Source organism: Schistocerca cancellata, chromosome 1 (genome assembly GCF_023864275.1).
Source record: "Schistocerca cancellata isolate TAMUIC-IGC-003103 chromosome 1, iqSchCanc2.1, whole genome shotgun sequence".
NCBI classification, from domain to species: Eukaryota; Metazoa; Arthropoda; class Insecta; order Orthoptera; family Acrididae; genus Schistocerca; species Schistocerca cancellata.
The window spans coordinates 904,827,052-904,847,349 of record NC_064626.1 but is presented as its reverse complement, the minus strand read 5'-3'; the positions used below and the strand labels follow the sequence as shown (position 1 = coordinate 904,847,349).

General features: G+C 43.4%; 1 protein-coding gene across 1 annotated transcript in view; it reads left to right on the top strand.

The window, feature by feature from the left end:
- Positions 1–670: 670 nt before the first annotated feature.
- LOC126162621 (uncharacterized) overlaps positions 671–20,298 on the top strand; it is a 46,121-nt gene continuing 26,493 nt past the window's right edge. Inside the window, exon 1 of the mRNA XM_049919245.1 lies at positions 671–778. The gene's annotated coding sequence lies outside the window, so the exon portion shown is untranslated. The remainder of the gene's footprint in view (positions 779–20,298) is intronic.

Genomic DNA, 20,298 nt, shown 5'->3' with positions numbered 1-20,298 from the left:
GAGAAAGTGGAAGTGATAATTAGAGTATATGACAATGACTACGAGGAAGGTAGAGATAGTGACAGTGATGAGGAGACAGCAGCAGTAGAAAGGAAGGAATGAGATCTTAGCAGTCGATGAGAGCAAGAGGGGAACACTGACAGTGAGGGAAGACTGCAAAATTGGAGTAAGGCATGTAGGGAGAGATACAGTAAAATTTTCCTCCACAAGATACGCAAATGGAATACTGGTACGATGTAACCTCCACCATGCAGTGTACAGTGGCTGCAAGTATGCACGTAGGTGTGGAGTGTCTTACTCTACAAAGGAAAAGTACCCAGGGTCCAGACAAAGAGGACGTGTGCCACGTGCTACAAAGTAGGAGCGCGTCGCGCGCAAAACAGTGTGCCCCGTTGCTGGCGTGCTGCCAGGGCCTTATTATCGATGCACAGGACACACTGCTGCAGCAAACAGCCACTAATCGCACAGCGTGGTCACTTGACAGAGCGGATTGGGAGGGGGGCGGGGGGTTGCGCACAGCTTCAAGCTGGAAATCAGAGATGTTGCTCGGCGGCTCCTAGGCAGGGGAAGTGGGGGAGGAGGTGTGGGCTGCAGCAGCAGATTAGCGCCTGGCCGGCACGGATTACTGGCCCGCGCGCACCGCCCCGGGCGCCAGTCTCCGCGCAGACGCCCACCCAGGCAGACGCTCCGCAGCAGCCGCCGTCGGTCACCACGACGCCTCGCGCCGCACCGCCGCTCACGTCGACTGGCTTTCGTCGCTGCTCTCTGGTGGTGCCAAGTACGTCCTCTATACCGACTTCAACCTCAGTAGACACAACTTTGTAGTTGAATGCGTAGGAATTACGTACTCACAACCACATGACTGTAGCCGTCAGAACTCCAGAAGTTATTGAGTTTCTCGAATTCACATAGCCTTGGATTATCACATTACTTTCAGATTTATTGTTTGTCAATCTAGATAGCTCTATGAGTGTGATATAAGTCACTATATGGAAATTTCCCAAGAAACGGAGCTCAATAAATTACCTTGATCGGAAGGCAATGTCAAACCTCGTAATAGTGGGAATGGATCATCACTGTCAACAGATTGAGAGTACACGTGACTGAAGCATCGGGATATAGTTATACTGTGCATAGGCCTATGTACCGACCCAGACTCGAGCCTAGGTCCTTACAAGGTTCCATGGTTTAATCATTTTTTTGGGTCATCAGTCTTCCGACTGGTTAAATGCGGTCCGCCATGACTTCCTCTCTTGTGCAAACCTTTTTTTCTTATCTCAGATTAGGAGTTTGGATACATCTCACCCTCCGTCTCTTCTAAACGTTGTTGCCGTCTACGGCTACCCCTAGTACCACTGTACTTTATCCTTCATGCCTTCTCACAGGTCCTATCATATTCTCCCTTCTTAGTGCTTCCCACATGTTCCTTTCCACGCCAGTTCTCTGAGAACCTTCTCATTTCTTACCTTCTCAGTCAACATAATTTTTATCGTCCTTCTGTGGCATCGCATCTTTAATGTTTCGATTCTCTTCTTTTACGGTTTTCCTTCTGTCCATGACTAATTTCCATACAATGTTGTGCTCCAGAAGTACATTCAAAGAAATTTATTCCTCGAATAGAGTCCCATGTTTGATACTACTAAGTTTCTTTTAGTGAAGATGGCTACTTTGCCTGTGCTAATTTGCTTCCTATATCCTCCTTACTTCGTCATCTTGCTTCCAATCTCGCTTGCTTCCTTTACTTCAACATGATCGCCAGTTTGGTATTAAGTTTATCAATAATTTCACATCTGCTACAACGAATTACATTCATTTTTCTTCGATTTACTCTCAGTACATTTTAAGCACATGGGGTGGTTCGGTATACGATGTTGACGCACCATGATACATCATCATCTTCTGTTACCGAGTGAAAAGTTGTTTGTAAAAGCAATGTTCTGTTTAACTTATTTTCCCTGTTACAATGTTTTCCAGGAGTGCTAGTGCAAAAGGATCTGTAGAACTGGTTTTGTGAAGGTTAGATGAGAAGGAGAGGGCTTATGGCATGATTGAGTTTGGTCGTAAGACATGCTCGATTCGATCGGTTGCAGAAACGTTTCCTCGATCTGGTTTCGCATATCGGTATAACATACGGTTTTAGTCTGTCTGGGCGTTTCACTACAAAGAACGTTACATTGCATGGAGAAACAGTCAGTATGAAATAGTAGATGATATTTGTAGCACGTAGATATCCTGCCGCACATCAATAATTTACCATCCAAACCGACTTAAGTTCCAATTTCAACATACCTTTCGCTGTCGGGAAATAAACAAGAAGTAATACACTGGAAAAATTGCTTATGAAGGTCACCTTATATGCCCTCTTACAATGATATTACCAGACCCATGCACGTATACTCTCTATTACTGCGTGATTCTTACCTACCATATTTGAAAAGGTGACGAAGTTACAAATAATAGACGCATGAACAATCCCTGAATAATTTGTTCAGCATAAAAGCGGGAACATAGCCGTCGACAAAATGGAGGACATTTTGAGAAACGCAATATACGAGGGCTGTCCAGAAAGTAAGTTACGATCGGTCGCGAAATGGAAACGACTATGAAAATCCGATAAAGCTTTGCAAAGATGTGTTGGGCAGTGTCTCTAGTATGACTCTAGGTAGAATTATGTCGCTCTTTTCATTCCTGAGCTCTTAGTGAGCGCGTAAAGATGTTATAGAAAATAGTGTTTCCCGCCACGTGCGAGGGCCTGGTGAGAATTTTCCCCTGGAGCTATGCAACCAACATTACATATCTGTCGTGCGGTTTCTTCTTCAAGGCAATTCTCAGCCTCATTCTACAGGGGCAATGGAGATGTTCCTGCATCGTTTCAATTGGAAATGTTTGGTTACCCACAATACAGCCCGTAATTGTCTCCCACTGAGTTTCATCTCTGCTCAAACGAACCGCTGGCTATGAAGACAACATTTTGGCACAGACAACGAGCTTTAGGCCAGCGTAGAGAATTGGCGGAAAGCACTGGCGGCTGCCTTCTATGATGAGGGTATTGGAAAGTTGGTACAACGCTACGACGAATGTCTGAGTCACAACGGCGACTACGTAGAGAAGTAGCTGAAAGGTGTAGCTAACTGTTACAAATGAAACATTTCTGATTTTCACTGTGATTTTCATTTCGCGATCAATCGTAACTTACTTTCTGGACAGCCCTCGTATATCATGGTAATGTTTTCACAAAATGCTGTCAAAAGCCGCTTCCATGGATGAAGCAATAGTCTCGTAACTTCCCCATAATATACATGCCCCCTAATGACATCGAAGACAAAGTCGTACAAACAAATGGTTCAAATGGCTCTGAGCACTATGGGACTTAACATCTGAGGTCACCAGTCCCCTAGACTTGGAACTACTTAAACCTAACTAACCTAAGGACATCACACACATCCATGCCCGAGGCAGGATTAGAACCTGCGATCGTAGCAGCAGCGCGGTTCCGGACTGAAGCGCCTAGAACCGCTCGGCCACAACGACCGGCCAAAATCGTAGAAACGCAGAGTGCAAAATCAGAGGAATCGAATAGATAATCAGTTTCCTGCAGACTGTCTATGAATGGAGTAAGGAGAATAACAAACAGTAATAATGTACTATCTGCCTTCCACCATACCTAAATATGCTTTGGGAAGAGCCAACGGCAACAGGCGCATCGGCCGTCGAACGTAATATGTCGACAATTTACTCTTGCCGTACATAAAATTAAACTCCACGTGCCATTTCGAAACGGTGATATGTTTAATCAGGTGACACACTTCAAGAATATCCATATTTAACCATTTAACTCTAAGATGTATATTTCCATAAACATTCCGTCAGTTGTTAATAGTTATAGAATCTCGCACTAAAAACACGTCCGTTGATTTCGGTACCACTTCCTAGTTTCTACTACAGGAAAGAAAAATAAATCCAGTTTGTATTCATGCTTAAAAATAAATAGCGTCACATGAATAAATAACTTTCATTTAAGAAAACTTTTAATTAATTTTAAATAACGCGAAACAAAATTACCCATAACCTGCAGTTCTTTTCAGAGTGCAATATTTCGTTTCATGACAACTTTACCGTTGCTCAAGTAGTTTAAATGACGCGCTCTTGAATGAATTTCGAGACATGTTTTAGTAGCTTGCTTAACACATGAGATACAGAGAGAGAGAGAGAGAGAGAGAGACAGACAGAAAACAGAGACAGAGAGTCACGCAAAGAAGCATATTCATGACTGCACCAAGGAAATCATCTTTCAGTGTTTATTTCCATTATTTGGCCTCATATCCAGCGTAATTTTTTCAGTTACGTAGCGTATTTATTTCTCTTTCGCCGCTTGAAGTTTTACAGGCTTTAATATTCCTTCGAATATCTATTGTATGCTAGCATTTTCGTTTAGAACATTCGTCAATCAGTATTAGCCTTTGACATACGTAAATATTTGCTTAAGAAGTTCACTGAACAACCATTTTCTCCACTTATTAGGTTTCTGTAGTCCTCTATAACCAAAAAATGCTGCATGCCTTCAGTTGGCATCTGGAGTTGGTGCTAACGATTTCTCCTAATTACGAGGAATTATGGAAATAAAGGGCAATTACGATCGACTATGTCAGGGTAAAAAGACAAAGTTACATGCAATCCGCGTGCAAACAGTTCGTTTAGTAGTAAGTAGTACAGGTTTAACTGTTTCACTTACACTAATCAATGGGGAAATACTGTTTGCTCGTTCTCAGCGTTTCCAGTTTCAATATACGGAAAAAACTTATACTGCCGCCACTTGTCAGCCTGGTGCTTGGGTGTGAACTGCTTGAAACACGTATGTGCTACAGAAATGAGTAAAAGTAATGAGGCGTGCAAATTGGTCTAGTTTACGCCTGAGCAATCGCGAAGTAACATTTAAAATCGTTAGGATGTGCATAGACAAAGCATTAAAATGAACATGTAATCGAAATTTGCAGTAATTCATGCAGGCTGTTCCCAATAAATTGCAGGGCTGAATACCTATAGCTTAAAGACTTCCAGCTCATTAGTGATTAATATCTGTATGTCATTTCTCGACATAAAAATTTCATTTCGTCAGAAGTACGAATGGTTCAAATGGTTCTGAGCACTATGGGACTTAACATCTGAGGTTATCAGTCCCCTAGAACTTAGAACTACTTAAACCTAACTAACCTAAGGACAACACACACATCCATGCCCGAGGCAGGATTCGAACCTCTGACCCTAGCGGTCGCATGGTTCCAGACTGAAGCGCCTAGAACCACTCGGCCACTTCAGCCGGCCATCAGAAGTAAGGAACATCCAACAACAACAACAAAAAAAACCAAAACAAACGTGCAAAAGTATGCCATGTTGCTTTTCTTCTGTGAACAGTTAAGATTCACCCTCCGCCGCTGCTTACAGTGCAGATGTGGCTACTGTGATATTACTTAGAATATGAAATGTAACAAGAAAATTTATTCATGCTCTATACGATGCGCCTGCCCCTATGAGACTTCAAAGCAGAACTGTAAGGTGGGTTGCATATACGGGTGGGGTCATCCAGTATGGTATATGCTTAAGAAAACTGGCAAAGACACACTGGTGGCCATTAAAAATCCAGCACCACCAATGGGCATGCAATAAATGTCAAGTTAGCATGAAGAGTTCTACGTGCTGTAATATGCAAATGAAAAGCTTTCAGCACATCCTTGTCATCTAGGTAGGATTAACACCATCTACACTGGTGTGCAAAACTTAAGAATGAAATCAACGTACGCATGATGTGTCGCTGCCGCTGCAAATCTTGATGAAACTTGGACCATGTATAAAAAGAAGTGATAAACTATATTAGAGAAGGAAACTGAAAGTATTATACGATAAGAAGAACTAAAATGACACTTTTATATTCAAAGACAATACTTATACTGCAGTCGCTGCAATTTATGATAGTACCCTGGAAATGATAAAAGCCTGGATATGGTTCTTAATAGTTATGATATTGCGTGAAGAGTTTGACAGAGTACTGAAAGATCTAAGTCGAAACAAGGCCCCGAGAATATATAATATTCCGTCAGAGCTACTGATAGCATTGGGAGAGCCAGCTATGACAAAACTCTTCCATCTGGTGAGCAAGATGCATGAGACAGGCGAAATACCTTCAGACTTCAAGAAGAATATAATAATTTCAATTCCAAAGAAAGCAGGTGTTGACAGGTATGAAAATTACCGAAACATCAGTTTAATAAGCCATGGATGCAAAATACTAACACGAATTCTTTACAGACGAATGGAAAAACTGGTAGAAGGCGACCTAGGGGAAGATCAGCTCGGATTCCGTAGAAATGTTGGAACACGTGAGACAATATTGACAGAACGACTTTTCTTAAAAGATAGATTAGGGAAAGGCAAACCTACGTTTCTAGCATTTGTTGACTTAGAGAAAGCTTTTGACAATGGTGACTGGAATACACTCTTTCAAATTCTGATGGTGACAGGGGTGAAATGCAGAAAGCGAAAGGCTATTTACAATTTGTACAGAAACCAAATGGCACTTACAAGAGTCGAAGGGCACAAAAGGGAGGTAGTGTTTGAGAAGGGAGTGAGACAGGGTTGTTGCCTGTCCCCAATTTTGCTCAATCTGTATATTGAGCAAGCAGTAAAGGAAAGCAAAGAAAAAATTGGAATAGGAATTAAAATCCATGGGGAAGAAATAAAAACTTTGACTTTGTCGAAGACACTGTAATTGTGTCAGAGACGACAAAGGACTTCGAAGAGCTGCTGAACGGGATGGATAGTGTCTTGAAAGGAGGATGTAAGACGAACATCAACAAAAGTAAAACGAGGATAATGGAATGCAGTCGAATTAAATCAGGTGATGCTGAGGGAATTAGATACACTTAAAGTAGTAGATGAGTTTTGGTGCCGCGCAGGATTAGCCGAGCGGTCTAAGGCGTTGCAGTCTTGGACTGTGCGGCAGGTCCCGGCGGAGGTTCGAGTCCTCCCTCGGGCATGGGTGTGTGTGTTTGTGCTTAGGATAATTTAGGTTAAGTACTTTGTAAGCTTAGGGACTGATGACCTTAGCAGTTAAATCCCATAAGATTTCACACACATTTGAACATTTTTTTGAGTTTTGCTATTTGGGGAGCAAAATAACTGGCGATAGTCGACGGAGAGAGAATATAAAATGTAGACTGATAACGGCAAGGAAAGCATTTCTGAAGAAGAGAAATTTTTTAACATCATTTATAGTCAGGAAGTCTCTTCTGAAATTATTTGTATGTAGTGTAGCCATGTATGGAAGTGAAACATGGACGATTAATGGTTTAGACAAGAAGAGAATAGAAGCTTTCGAAATGTGGTGCTACAAGAGAATGCTGAAGATCTACATCCACACTCCGCAAGCCACCTGACGGTGTGTGGCGGAGGGTACTTTGAGTATCTCTATCGGTTTTTCCTTCTGTTCCAGTCTCGTATTGTTCGTGGAACATCTTATTAGATGGGTATATCACGTAACTAATGAGGAGGTACTGAATAGAACCGGAGAGAAGAGAAATTTGTGACACAACTTGACTAGAACAAGGGATCGGTTGATAGGACATGTTCTGAGCCATCAAAGGTCACCAATTTATTATTGGAGGGCAACTTGGAGGGTAAAAATCGTAGAGGGGGATCAAGAGATGAATACACTAAGCAAATTCAGAAGGATGTAGGCTGCAGTAGGTACTGGGAGATGATGAAGCTTGCACAGGATAGAGTAGCATGGAGAGCTGCATCAAACCAGTCTCTGAACTGAAGACCACAACAATAACAATATGCCTCTTAATAGGGTTGTGATCACCACGGATGGCAGTGGAAGCTCTGCTAACCACAAGGTTAGTAAGAAGTTCTTGTGGTCAGCCGTTCCGTTACTCCACCAGAGCGGTTTACAGTTGCTAGATTGTCGTTGGTGCATGTGGGTGTGCTGCAGTTGCCTCTCTACAACGCATCCCACATGTGCTCCGTGGGATGTAAGTTGGAGTAACTGCAGGCGAGTGCATTCGCCGAATGTTCTCTCGTTCCAGGAGCTCCTGCACCTGTGTCGTTCTATATTGCCATCCATAAAAATGAAGTCCAAGTCGAACGCACATGGAGAAAGAGTCCAGTGCCACACCAGGCAACATTATGCCTCCGCATACCATAACGCCTGGAACACCAAAACGATCTTGTTCAACAGTGTTTCTGGGTGCGTTATGTGTTCCCACCTATCACCATAAGATGGTACGTTCAGCATTGTCGAACACGATCGCTTTGGTGGTCCAGGTGCTACGATGTGGGGAGGCATGATGTTGCACAGGTGTAATGACCTCCAAATATTTGAACATGGGACGCTCACCGGTTATTGAGACAATGTACTCCTTTCCCATGTGCGTCTTTTCAGGGGCACATTCGGTTCTGACTTCATTTTTATATATGGCAACGTGCTACCCCATCGGACAGCGCTCAGAGCCATTTGAACCTCAACCAGAATTTTTAATGCAGGTTGTTTGTAAAATGCCAACGGCACTGCCGCAGTGATAACACCGGTTCCCGTTAGATCATCAAAGTTAAGTGCTGTCGGTTTGACTAGCACTTGGATGGGGGGCCATTCGGGCCACCGAGCGCTGTTGCCAAGCGGAGTACACTAAGCACTTGTGAGATCAATTAAGGAGCTACTTGACTAAGAAGTAGCGGCTCCTGTCATGAAAACTGACAACCGGACGATACAGCAGTGTGCTGAGAACATGTCCCTTCACATCCACATCCAGTGAAGCGTGTCGGCTGATGATGACACGGCGGTCGGTCTGCACCTTTGAGCGTATCGAGACCTGCGCTGGCGGAGAGTTTTTTTAGTTGTTTGTAATATATCGTGTTATACCTCGTGTAAGGAGGAGAATCGACATACTCGCCAGCAAATGGGGTGAAGCTGCTGGGTGGCAGGAGGTGCACAACACGATCACCTCCGGTTCGCGTAACTGGACAGCATTCACTAAATTTCTGACGTTTTAAGGCCGGCGGGCGTGCCACATCTTCGAAGTCTCCTTGGCGTTATCTTTCAACAAGATAACGTAAAACCACATATTTCCTTTTCAGTCTTGATATAGCTTCATTCAGAGTGTGACGGGCTGCTGTCATGCCCAGCATGTACTTCACATGTCTAACCATCAGGAAACATCCGCTCATAGGTTGCCGAGAGACTCACAACTCGTCAACTATTACGATTGATGAAATCTGGCACAGAGTTGAAGCAGCATGAAACGGCATACCAGTATGTGTCATACCACCTCAGTTCGATTCAGTCCCCAGCTGCGTCACAGCAACTGCTGCCAGATCTGGCTGCTCTATGTAATAAATGTCACACTCTGCACACATCCAAACAAATTATAAATTTCACCATATGCTCTTCGAAATATACTGTCTTGTGGCACAACTTGACCAGAAGAAGGGATCGGTTGGTAGGAGATGTTCTGAGGCATCAAGGGATCACAAATTTAGTGTTGGAGGGCAGCGTGGAGGGTAAAAATCGTAGAGGGAGACCAAGAGATGAATACACTAAGCAGAGTCAGAAGGATGTAGGTTGCAGTAGGTACTGGGAGATGAAGAAGCTTGCACAGGATAGAGTAGCATGGAGAGCTGCATCAAACCAGTCTCAGGACTGAAGACCACAACAACAACAACTCACAATAAGTAAAACAGCGTTACTTGTTACCTTTCCCGTTGTCCCAGTTTTAACGGCTAATAGTGTATTTACTTTTTCTCTCAATTTAGGGTGCAGGCCGATGAGTGAAGTCTGATAATCAGTACCTTTCTTCTGGTGCTCATTGTTGTTGTGGTCTTCAGTCCTGAGACTGGTTTGATTCAGCTCTCCATGCTAGTCTATCCTGAGCAAGCTTCTTCATCACCTACTGCAACCTACATCCTTCTGAATCTGCTCATAAAATGCCGAAAGGTGGTGGAATAAATACATCGTGTGTACTAATTGCAGCATGGGAACAAAGAAGTTTGAAAAGCACGAATGTAATCTTTTAAGCTCTATAGTTGAGATTACAATACTACGTGCTCGGAAGAATAGGCACACACAGACACCGGTATACACACACACAGGCGCGCGCGATCCTTGATGTTTCGAAACCTTCTAAATACACGAAACACATAAAAATGAAATTTAGAAGGAGACTTATGATCGAAAAGTACGTTACGCGCCAATCTGCATGAAGTTTCCGTACAAGTCAATTTTTATCTTTAGCTAATATGTATTTGCAGTACTATTATTTGTTCAAATGGTTCAAATTGCCCTGAGCACTATGGGACTTAACATCTGAGGTCATCAGTCCCCTAGAACTTAGAACTACTTAAACCTAACTAACCTAAGGACATCACACACATCCATGCCCGAGGCAGGATCGAACCTGCGACCGTAGCGGTCGCGCAGTTCCAGACTGAAGCGCCTAGAACCACACGGCCATCCCGGCCGGCATTCATTTCGTCTATCCAGTGGTGTGCTTTATGTATGACCAGAATCTCTTTGGTTTTTCTGCTAGATTTCGAACAGAATTTCATTTTGGAAAAAAAAAGCATCTCGCATTGAAGAACGCGCTGTGTTTCGAATTTCGGCAAAACTCTGCCAGTCTGGGAGATTTTGCGATTTTTTAAATTTGACATGTTTTGTTTCGCTGCTTCTGAAACAGCGATCTGACTCGTTTTGTGGACCATGGGAGATTAGTACGAACACTTATTAATTTATGTAGTATATATCTCTCAATATCTATCGATACTGTCTCTTTGAAATCATTCCATAACTTTTCTGCGCTTACGTGATCAGATCGGAAGGAGTGAAGACTGTCTCTTAAAAAGGCATTAAGAGCATTTTTATCAACTTTTTTAAGTAGATATGTTTTGCGTTTCTTTTTGATGTAGGTGTTACGAAATTCAGCCACGCAGCAACTGCCTTGGGGTCACTAATCCCTGCATTCGTCACGATACTCAGTATTCGTCCAGTATTATTTGTTGCTAAGAGATCAAGTATGCTTTCGCAACCATTTACACATAGAGTAGGCTCATGAACTATTTGTTCAAAATAATTTTCTGAAAAAGCATTCAGTACAATTTCGGATGACGTTTTATGCCTGCCACTGGCTTTAAACGTATAATTTTTCCAGCATATCGAGGGTAGATTGTATGAGTATGGTACCTATTTGAAAGGAGACTCAAGTTTTCCTTGAACTTTTTAGCAATTATACACTCCTGGAAATGGAAAAAAGAACACATTGACACCGGTGTGTCAGACCCACCATACTTGCTCCGGACACTGCGAGAGGGCTGTACAAGCAATGATCACACGCACGGCACAGCGGACACACCAGGAACCGCGGTGTTGGCCGTCGAATGGCGCTAGCTGCGCAGCATTTGTGCACCGCCGCCGTCAGTGTCAGCCAGTTTGCCGTGGCATACCAAGCTCCATCGCAGTCTTTAACACTGGTAGCATGCCGCGACAGCGTGGACGTGAACCGTATGTGCAGTTGACGGACTTTGAGCGAGGGCGTATAGTGGGCATGCGGGAGGCCGGGTGGACGTACCGCCGAATTGCTCAACACGTGGGGCGTGAGGTCTCCACAGTACATCGATGTTGTCGCCAGTGGTCGGCGGAAGGTGCACGTGCCCGTCGACCTGGGACCGGACCGCAGCGACGCACGGATGCACGCCAAGACCGTAGGATCCTACGCAGTGCCGTAGGGGACCGCACCGCCACTTCCCAGCAAATTAGGGACACTGTTGCTCCTGGGGTATCGGCGAGGACCATTCGCAACCGTCTCCATGAAGCTGGGCTACGGTCCGGCACACCGTTAGGCCGTCTTCCGCTCACGCCCCAACATCGTGCAGCCCGCCTCCAGTGGTGTCGCGACAGGCGTGAATGGAGGGACGAATGGAGACGTGTCGTCTTCAGCGATGAGAGTCGCTTTTGCCTTGGTGCCAATGATGGTCGTATGCGTGTTTGGCGCCGTGCAGGTGAGTGCCACAATCAGGACTGCATACGACCGAGGCACACAGGGCCAACACCCGGCATCATGGTGTGGGGAGCGATCTCCTACACTGGCCGTACACCACTGGTGATCGTCGAGGGGACACTGAATAGTGCACGGTACATCCAAACCGTCATCGAACCCATCGTTCTACCATTCCTAGACCGGCAAGGGAACTTGCTGTTCCAACAGGACAATGCACGTCCGCATGTATCCCGTGCCACCCAACGTGCTCTAGAAGGTGTAAATCAACTACCCTGGCCAGCAATATCTCCGGATCTGTCCCCCATTGAGCATGTTTGGGACTGGATGAAGCGTCGTCTCACGCGGTCTGCACGTCCAGCACGAACGCTGGTCCAACTGAGGCGCCAGGTGGAAATGGCATGGCAAGCCGTTCCACAGGACTACATCCAGCATCTCTACGATCGTCTCCATGGGAGAATAGCAGCCTGCATTGCTGCGAAAGGTGGATATACGCTCTACTAGTGCCGACATTGTGCATGCTCTGTTGCCTGTGTCTATGTGCCTGTGGTTCTGTCAGTGTGATCATGTGATGTATCTGACCCCAGGAATGTGTCAATAAAGTTTCCCCTTCCTGGGACAATGAATTCACGGTGTTCTTATTTCAATTTCCAGGAGTGTATCTTCATGTTCGGGGGGGGGGGGGGGGGGGTCAGCAAAAAAAGATCCAGTTAATAGTTTAGTCCGATTGTCAGGTATAACCTCTACCCATACTATTTCTCAGGAACTATTTACTTCAATTTCACTACAAGGCAAAGTTCTTCTGACAGCATTAATTACTCCACCACCAACTGTAATTATTCTATCCGTTCCAAACACTGTTAGATCTTTTGAAAAATTTCGGCTAATCATATTTCCGGCTTTAGCATTCTGTACCTATAATTATTTATGCTTCAGTGCTTCTATTAGCGCCTGGAGCTCTGGTTCTTTCCGAAGGCAGCAACGACAATTTACAACTACAATACCGATCGTTTCTACAACTACCTTACTGTATTTTACCTGCCCACTTTTAGATAGACGCCCTTTCTTTGGTTCCTGAGTCTCTCTAACCTGAAAAAACCACCCAGTCCCTTGCACACAGCCTCCTGTGTGTAGTTGACTCCTGGCTATTAAACGGAACGTGGAAACCCACCACCCGATGGTGCAAGTCAAGGAATCAGCAGTCTAAACGATCACAAAACCCCCTGAGCCTCTGATTCAGACCCTCCACTCGGCTCTGCACCGAAGGATCACAGTCGGTTATATCGATGATGTTGCAGATGGTGGGCTCCGCCTTAATCTTGGAATCAAGACTGGCAGTCTTTACCATTTCCGCTAGCCACCTGAAACCAGAGAGAATCTCCTCCGATCCAAAGCGACGCACGGAACTGGTACTCACATGAGTCACCACCTACAGTTGGCTGCACCCTTTACTATTCCTGACATCCGGAAGCGCCCTTTCCACATCTGGAACGACTCCCCCGGTATGCCCACGGAGTTTACACTGGCTTCCTTCCCCTACCTGGCAGCCATATTCCTAAAGGAACCCATTACGCGCCTAATTTTGGAGCTTCCAACTACCAGCAAACCTACCCTCTGTGAATGCCCAGACCTTGCGGGCCGAGAAGCTTCCTCTGAACAGGGTGGACGACTGCATCTGGCTTAGAGACATCATCAGACACAGATAATGCCCGAAACCTGTTCGTCAGATGAGCTGGGGAGACACTACGATCGGCTCCTCGGAAAGTTTACTGCTGGTTACCAGACTTTGGAATGAACTCCCATCCGAACAAGGGTGAGGGGTCAACCTCATTGTAGGCAGTAGCAGTGGACCGATCGGTGGACACATGGGACGTGTCCAATGTCCCTCGCATCCCCGTCCGACACTCCCCCCCCCCCCCCCCCCCCGGTGATGCCCCTTGGCAGCAGCCTTAAGCTGTGTGATGGAAGCCAATGCAGCCTGGAGCTGTGAGCGAAGGGTCACCAACTCAGCTCGCATCTGTACACAGCAATCACAGTTCCTATCCATTACTGCAGTTGCTCCTGTTTGTGGCTCATAAAAATATGTATCAAACGAACGACGTACTCAGCTTATTAGCGGATGGCATTCGAAGCGCTCTCTCACTCACAGTCTACCTGACACTGAGCTACACTGACCAAAACAGACAAAAGCCTATACAATACGTGGGTCTATAACAACGACGGTACTGTACGCTACACTGTTATTAAAATAAAATGTTGTGTCTAGTAAGTACTCAAACATGCATGAAGTTACAAAAATGATCTAGTAATTACACAGGTATCTGTAAATAAGTCGTTCCTATTGAAAGCTCGTAAAATATGCAACAAATGAACGTTGTACTCCCCTTATTAGTATCAGGAACACTATGTGCTCTGTCTCTGACAGTCAAATGGCGGCGTATTCCTTTAAAAAAGGATCAGGAGGTAATCTAAGCAACGAACTTCGATTATTTGCATATAATGCAACGTCTAGTGAAGACATTAGAAGATCAAAACAAATTACAAAAATAACTTAGAAAAGACATTTGTTTGGTGTGAAAAGTGTCAGTTGACTCTGAACAACAAAAACTATGAGATCCTCCACATGAGCACTAAAGAATACGTCAAATTTCGGCTTCACGATAAATCACGCAAGTTTAAAAGCTGCTCATTCAACTAAATACCGAGGTATTAGACATATGAGGAGCTTAAATTGGAAACGTCACATAGAAAATGTTGTGGGAAAAGTGAACCAAAGGTGCAACAAATCTACTAAAGTGACTGTCTTGTTCGTCCTCTCCTGAACTGGTGCTGTGTAGTAAGGGATCCTTACCAGACAGGACTGAAGGAGGTCTTCAAAAAATATAGAGAAGGGCAGCTCGTTTTGTATTACTGCGAAGTAGAGGGGAGAGTGTCTCGGAGATGATAAGCAAGTTGAGGTGGCAATCATTACAATAAAGGCTTTTACGTTGCGGCGAAATCTTTTCATGAAATTTCAGTCATCAGCTTTCTCCTCCGAACACCAAAAAAATTTGTTGAGTACCATCCACATCGGGAGAAACGACAGTCGTGGAAAAATAAGAGATATCAGAACTCCTTCGGAGAGATTTCACTATTAATTTTTCCTAAACGCTATTCGAGAATGGAACAGTTAATAAATAATCTCAAAGTGGTTCTATGAAACCTCTACCAAAGACTTATGAGTCAACTACGGAGTAATCATGTAGATATAGATTTAGATGAATATGCTCATGAGAACTATCACAAAGTTGTGTAATATTATGTTATGACAGTTTGCATGAACATGTTCACTATATATCGTTGTACTTACACGGTCTTTCGTATCTCATGAGTTTTCTCCGTTGTGGTATGCAATACTTGATGATGATCTAGTAGTTAATAATGGTGTATTATATTAACGCTCGTGATTATTCTGAAATATTAGTGTTTTCAAATATTTACGAGCTGTAAAGCTCCACTGACTCAAAATTTATTTGATCTTTAGGCCTGTGGGCCTATCTCTTCTTCAAGGGAAAACGTCCCCCTATCTCGTGAGGTGTCATCCTTCATTCCCTCTTCATGTTGCATTTACTTAAGCAAACTCTTTGGTACCCTGTTACTGCTGTTTGTTCAGTTTGCCCTTTCGATTTTACTTTATTGTCCAATATATATATACCGGGTGTCAATTTATACGTCTTTATCTACAATATTCCGTGATTTATTCAGTTTTCAAATTTATACTGACTTTTTGATCACCTGGTATATATTAGTTCAACTTGATTCTTAGATCATTACTTCTTTTTTTTACCCAGGATTATATAACCTGCCACATATCTTAAAAATCTCATCTCTGCTGCTTCTAACTTCCTGTTGTGAGGTATGTTTATTAGTTCTATATAACATCATTTGTTCAGATTTCCGGGTTTTTTCCTCCTTTATCTCCTGTTAATTGTATCACATATTCTTTGAAATTTGGTCATTTCGTTGGTAATTTCCACTATCTCGTTTAAGATACATTATACTGCGTGAGGTTGAAACTGCGTATCTGTTCTATAATTTTACCATTTATAGCTATCTTCGTTCTCCATTATTGTTTACCTTTGAAGCCAATCTTGAAGACATGACTAACAAAGACGAAGGCAATGGGATCTCAGTTTTTGTCGTAATTTTTTTAGACGGCTAAACGCTAACGATATTCCTGCAAGACGTAGTGTTACTATAATGTCTGGTATATGACGATAATTTCATGTAACATTTAACACTTCAGACAGATATTGCCATTGAATCATTAGTGTCCCGAATTTATCAGTAAAACAATAATGTATTCAGTACTGCAGTTGTCTTGCTTCGTAGAAAGATTATTGCGATGATAGCAGTGAAACATCTATTACCTAGGACAGGAAAAACAGAAGTTTAATTTAAAACATTTTGGTCATTTTTTTGCAGTTTCTGTTCGGTACAATTAAAACTGATTAACAATTGTTCGATTTGAAGACAAGTAATTGTGAAATACAGTATTCACTTTTTAATGAATGTCATGGGACGGAGACAGAACAAAGAAGTCGAACAATCAATGGCGATAAATCGCGTCTTACGTAAGGCAAAGGGCAGGCTAGTTAATAGAATAAAGAGCATTCTAGCGTCTTACAGACCACGTTGTGCTGCACTAATAGCTCACTGTACGGCTAACATATCACTATTGACCACGCTGTCATGTACCCTTTTTCCGAAACTTGAATTGAACATTGAAGCGAAGCACACGTTTACTCATTTACCAGTTGGATATGCAATGCACCTAACTGCTACTGTATGGGACAACGTTTTAATTTAATTACTCAACTAAGTGACGTATCTTTCTTCTTTATCTATAGCGATACGAAATAACATGTAGCTGTTTAATTGAGAGATTTTAAATGGAGAGAGCCTTGCGAACCATACGCGTAACTAGACACATTTAAGCAGCAGAGGAGGTCGTGTTTCATGTGGCATGTGGCATTAGGCGCGTAGTGGGGTCCTATAGTAGTGACAACAAATCAGACTGCAGGGGAAGTGCTTTCAATAATGGCACAGCCGATTCCACTAGTAAGAGGTTGGTTAGAGTGAACTTTCGAACGTCAGTGGTTTGCCTTGGAGTTAGGCTGTCCACATAACAGATGTGCACATTGTGTAAACTGATATTCTGGCGTTCTGACCCTCTCAGCGAGGTGTAAACTCAACTGTCCGACAACCTGTAACATGTTTTGGTCCAAATACAGGTGCCAAATCTCTTATGAAATTGTAGTAGTAAGAAACGGACATAATAGCTAACACAGTTTTCCACTAATAGCGCATTATTTATTTACTTCACAATACTAAGAGTTTGCGTGGTTATGGTGAGCCTGTGTTGGAAGAGTAAGCCACCCGTCACCGTACATGCATGAAAACGACAGTGACGCAACCACGCCCATGCTGCAGCTGAATCAGACTGTATGGCACATTATGGCAAGCAACCCGAATACATTAGCATAGATGCCCTACAGCCAAATTTCTTAACTCGATGAATGCATCTATGGCCTCAAATCGTCACACAAATGAGTTCACCTCTGATTATCAGGTTAGTCCACCTATGGTCCTACGTAAGGCACTCCAACAAAGGTTATCAAGAAAACAACAAAAGGATACCCACCACAAGCTCATCATTCGCGGTTTTCTGGGATATTGCCCTAGAACCACTCGTAAACGATGTAGGCGAAGAATTTCGGTTAACGGTATCGTAGCCTATGCTGACGAATTGCTAGTGATAATAACTGCAAACTCAACAGCACAGCTCGAAAGTAAGGCTAGACAACACCTTGTAAAAATTAGTAACTGCACTCATAACGAGCTCACGATTGTGGCAAACAAGAGAGTATATTTACCGATCAAAGGGGCACTGAAGGGAAACTCCGCCTTTAGACTAAACAGAACTAGCATACAGAGAACAGTAACAACAAGATACCTAGGTATATACCTCAATAAACGTTTAATATTCAACGAGCACGTAAGACCTACAATTGAAAACGCGACAAGACTAATTTACAACTTGTCAACTTAAACTCAACTCATTACGACTACCACCGCAGACACTACAAATGTATCACACAGCCCTCTTTGGGTCTGTTATGTGCTTCGCAGAAAGTGTCCGGGCACATCGAGTGTTATTTACGACCCACAAAACTGCTGCGAGACGTGGACAAAGAGCTGTATTGCTCAGAATGTGTGGGGCACTTGCACCTCGTCCGTGAAAGCACTATGAACTGTATTTGCAACATCTACCATTGACATAACCATTAGAGACGGAGCAGCAGCATACTGACTCAAACGGGGTACATGAGATAACAGTGGAGCATATTACAGAAAAACGCCAATTAAATATTTGGAAGGGCGAGACATGACAAAAGGACTGGGAAACATCTGATAAAGGTCGTCGGGTCTTCTCCTTCTTCCCGAATATCCAGGAATGTCTGAGGCTCAGACACGTTGACCCAAGTCGCAGTATAGAACACTTCCTCACGAGCCATGGCCCATAACCTACACGCCTGCACTGATTTGGCCTTAGCCAGTGTGATAAATGTGAATATGGGAACATGAGTCCCCCGAGCACATAACACTAAAATGCGATACACTCACACAAGTAAGACCGATGACAGACATCGAAGACATAGGGCAAGCTTTAAGAGACCCAGATAAATGGAACATGCTCAGCCGGATCACTGATGAAATATCAAGAGCGCTGCAGAAGTCTTATAAGCAGCAATGACCAGGTACAAGATCGCAACCAGACACAAACTCTACAACACAACATGATACACGAATAACACAATTCAAACACTGACAAGGAAACAGATGATGACTTGAACACATCATATCACCAGATACAGATACATATACGGTATAGTAGCAGATGACACAGCTGCAACAATACTCCAAGTAATATATACACTGAATTTAGGAATAAGTCAGTAATAAGAAATAAAACAACACATTTTCCTGTTTGTAAAAAGTAAAACACGTAGTTCTTTAGTTTTTTTGGATATTTATTTTCAGACATGGAATTGTGGAATATATAAACTGTATAAGATGCAAACTGTAAAACATGTGAATTTTATAATATTGAACATAAACATACATAAGCAGTATCATAAGGTTTCACTACAGAAACACGAACGCACAGTACAGATAACAAGTGACTTTCGGGGAGATGAGACACGAGGTCACCCTTCCGAGACTTCTCTCCCGCTTATAGCGCGGGCAAATGGAGGAAGTAATTGTAGTAACAAATAGTACGTCAAACCTCGCACATAAACCACGTAGAGTTAATCTCACTACGTACATACATACAGTAGCAAACCATAGTAAAACAGAATATGCTAATTCGGGTGGGATAGACTCGAAGTGTTTGCCAGTGCCCTCCCACTTGAAATAGCCAAGTAAAGGGACCTGTTTTATTATCCATATCTTTTCTTTCTTCTTAAGAATATAGTACAAATTTTTCCTTTCACAAAATTTACTTTATGTATCACATGTTTTTAATTAGCAATGTTATTATGTAAACGACAAAAAATAGTAGCACAAAGAGAAGCTGCAGAAAAGACTTAGAGTCTGTCACTGCAGCTTGTTACTAATTTTTAGCAGCAAATGAGCACCATAGTTACCAAGACGGTGGGTCACTCTGTAACATTAAAATTAAACTCCGCCCGAACAGGCCATGAAGGGCCAACGGTACCGACCGGCCGCCGTGTCATCCACTGCCCACAAGCGTCACCGGATGCGGATGTGGGGGCATGTGGACAGCACAACGCTCTCCGAACGTTTTGTCAGTTTACGAGACCGGAGCCGCTACTTCCCAAACAAGGAGCTCCTCAGTTTATCCCACAATTGATGAGTGCACCCCGCATGCCAACAGCGCTCGACAGAATGGATGGTCACCCATTCAAGTGCTAGCCCAGCCCGACAGCGCTTAAATTCGGTGATCTGACGGGAACGGGTGTTACCACTGCGGCAAGGCCGTTGGCATTCTATATCATTAATAAATAAATAAATAAGTGAAACCCAACATTTAAGACGTCACCTGTTATATCGTGCATGTACCGCAAGTCATTGCGTATGTCCAGTCCACATAATGAAGCAACAGTGCCAAGAAGTCACGAGGGAGGCGCCAATAGAATGATCCAGTTAGTCGTATGCGAAATGAGTCCCCCCTGTTAATGCACTGGTAATACAC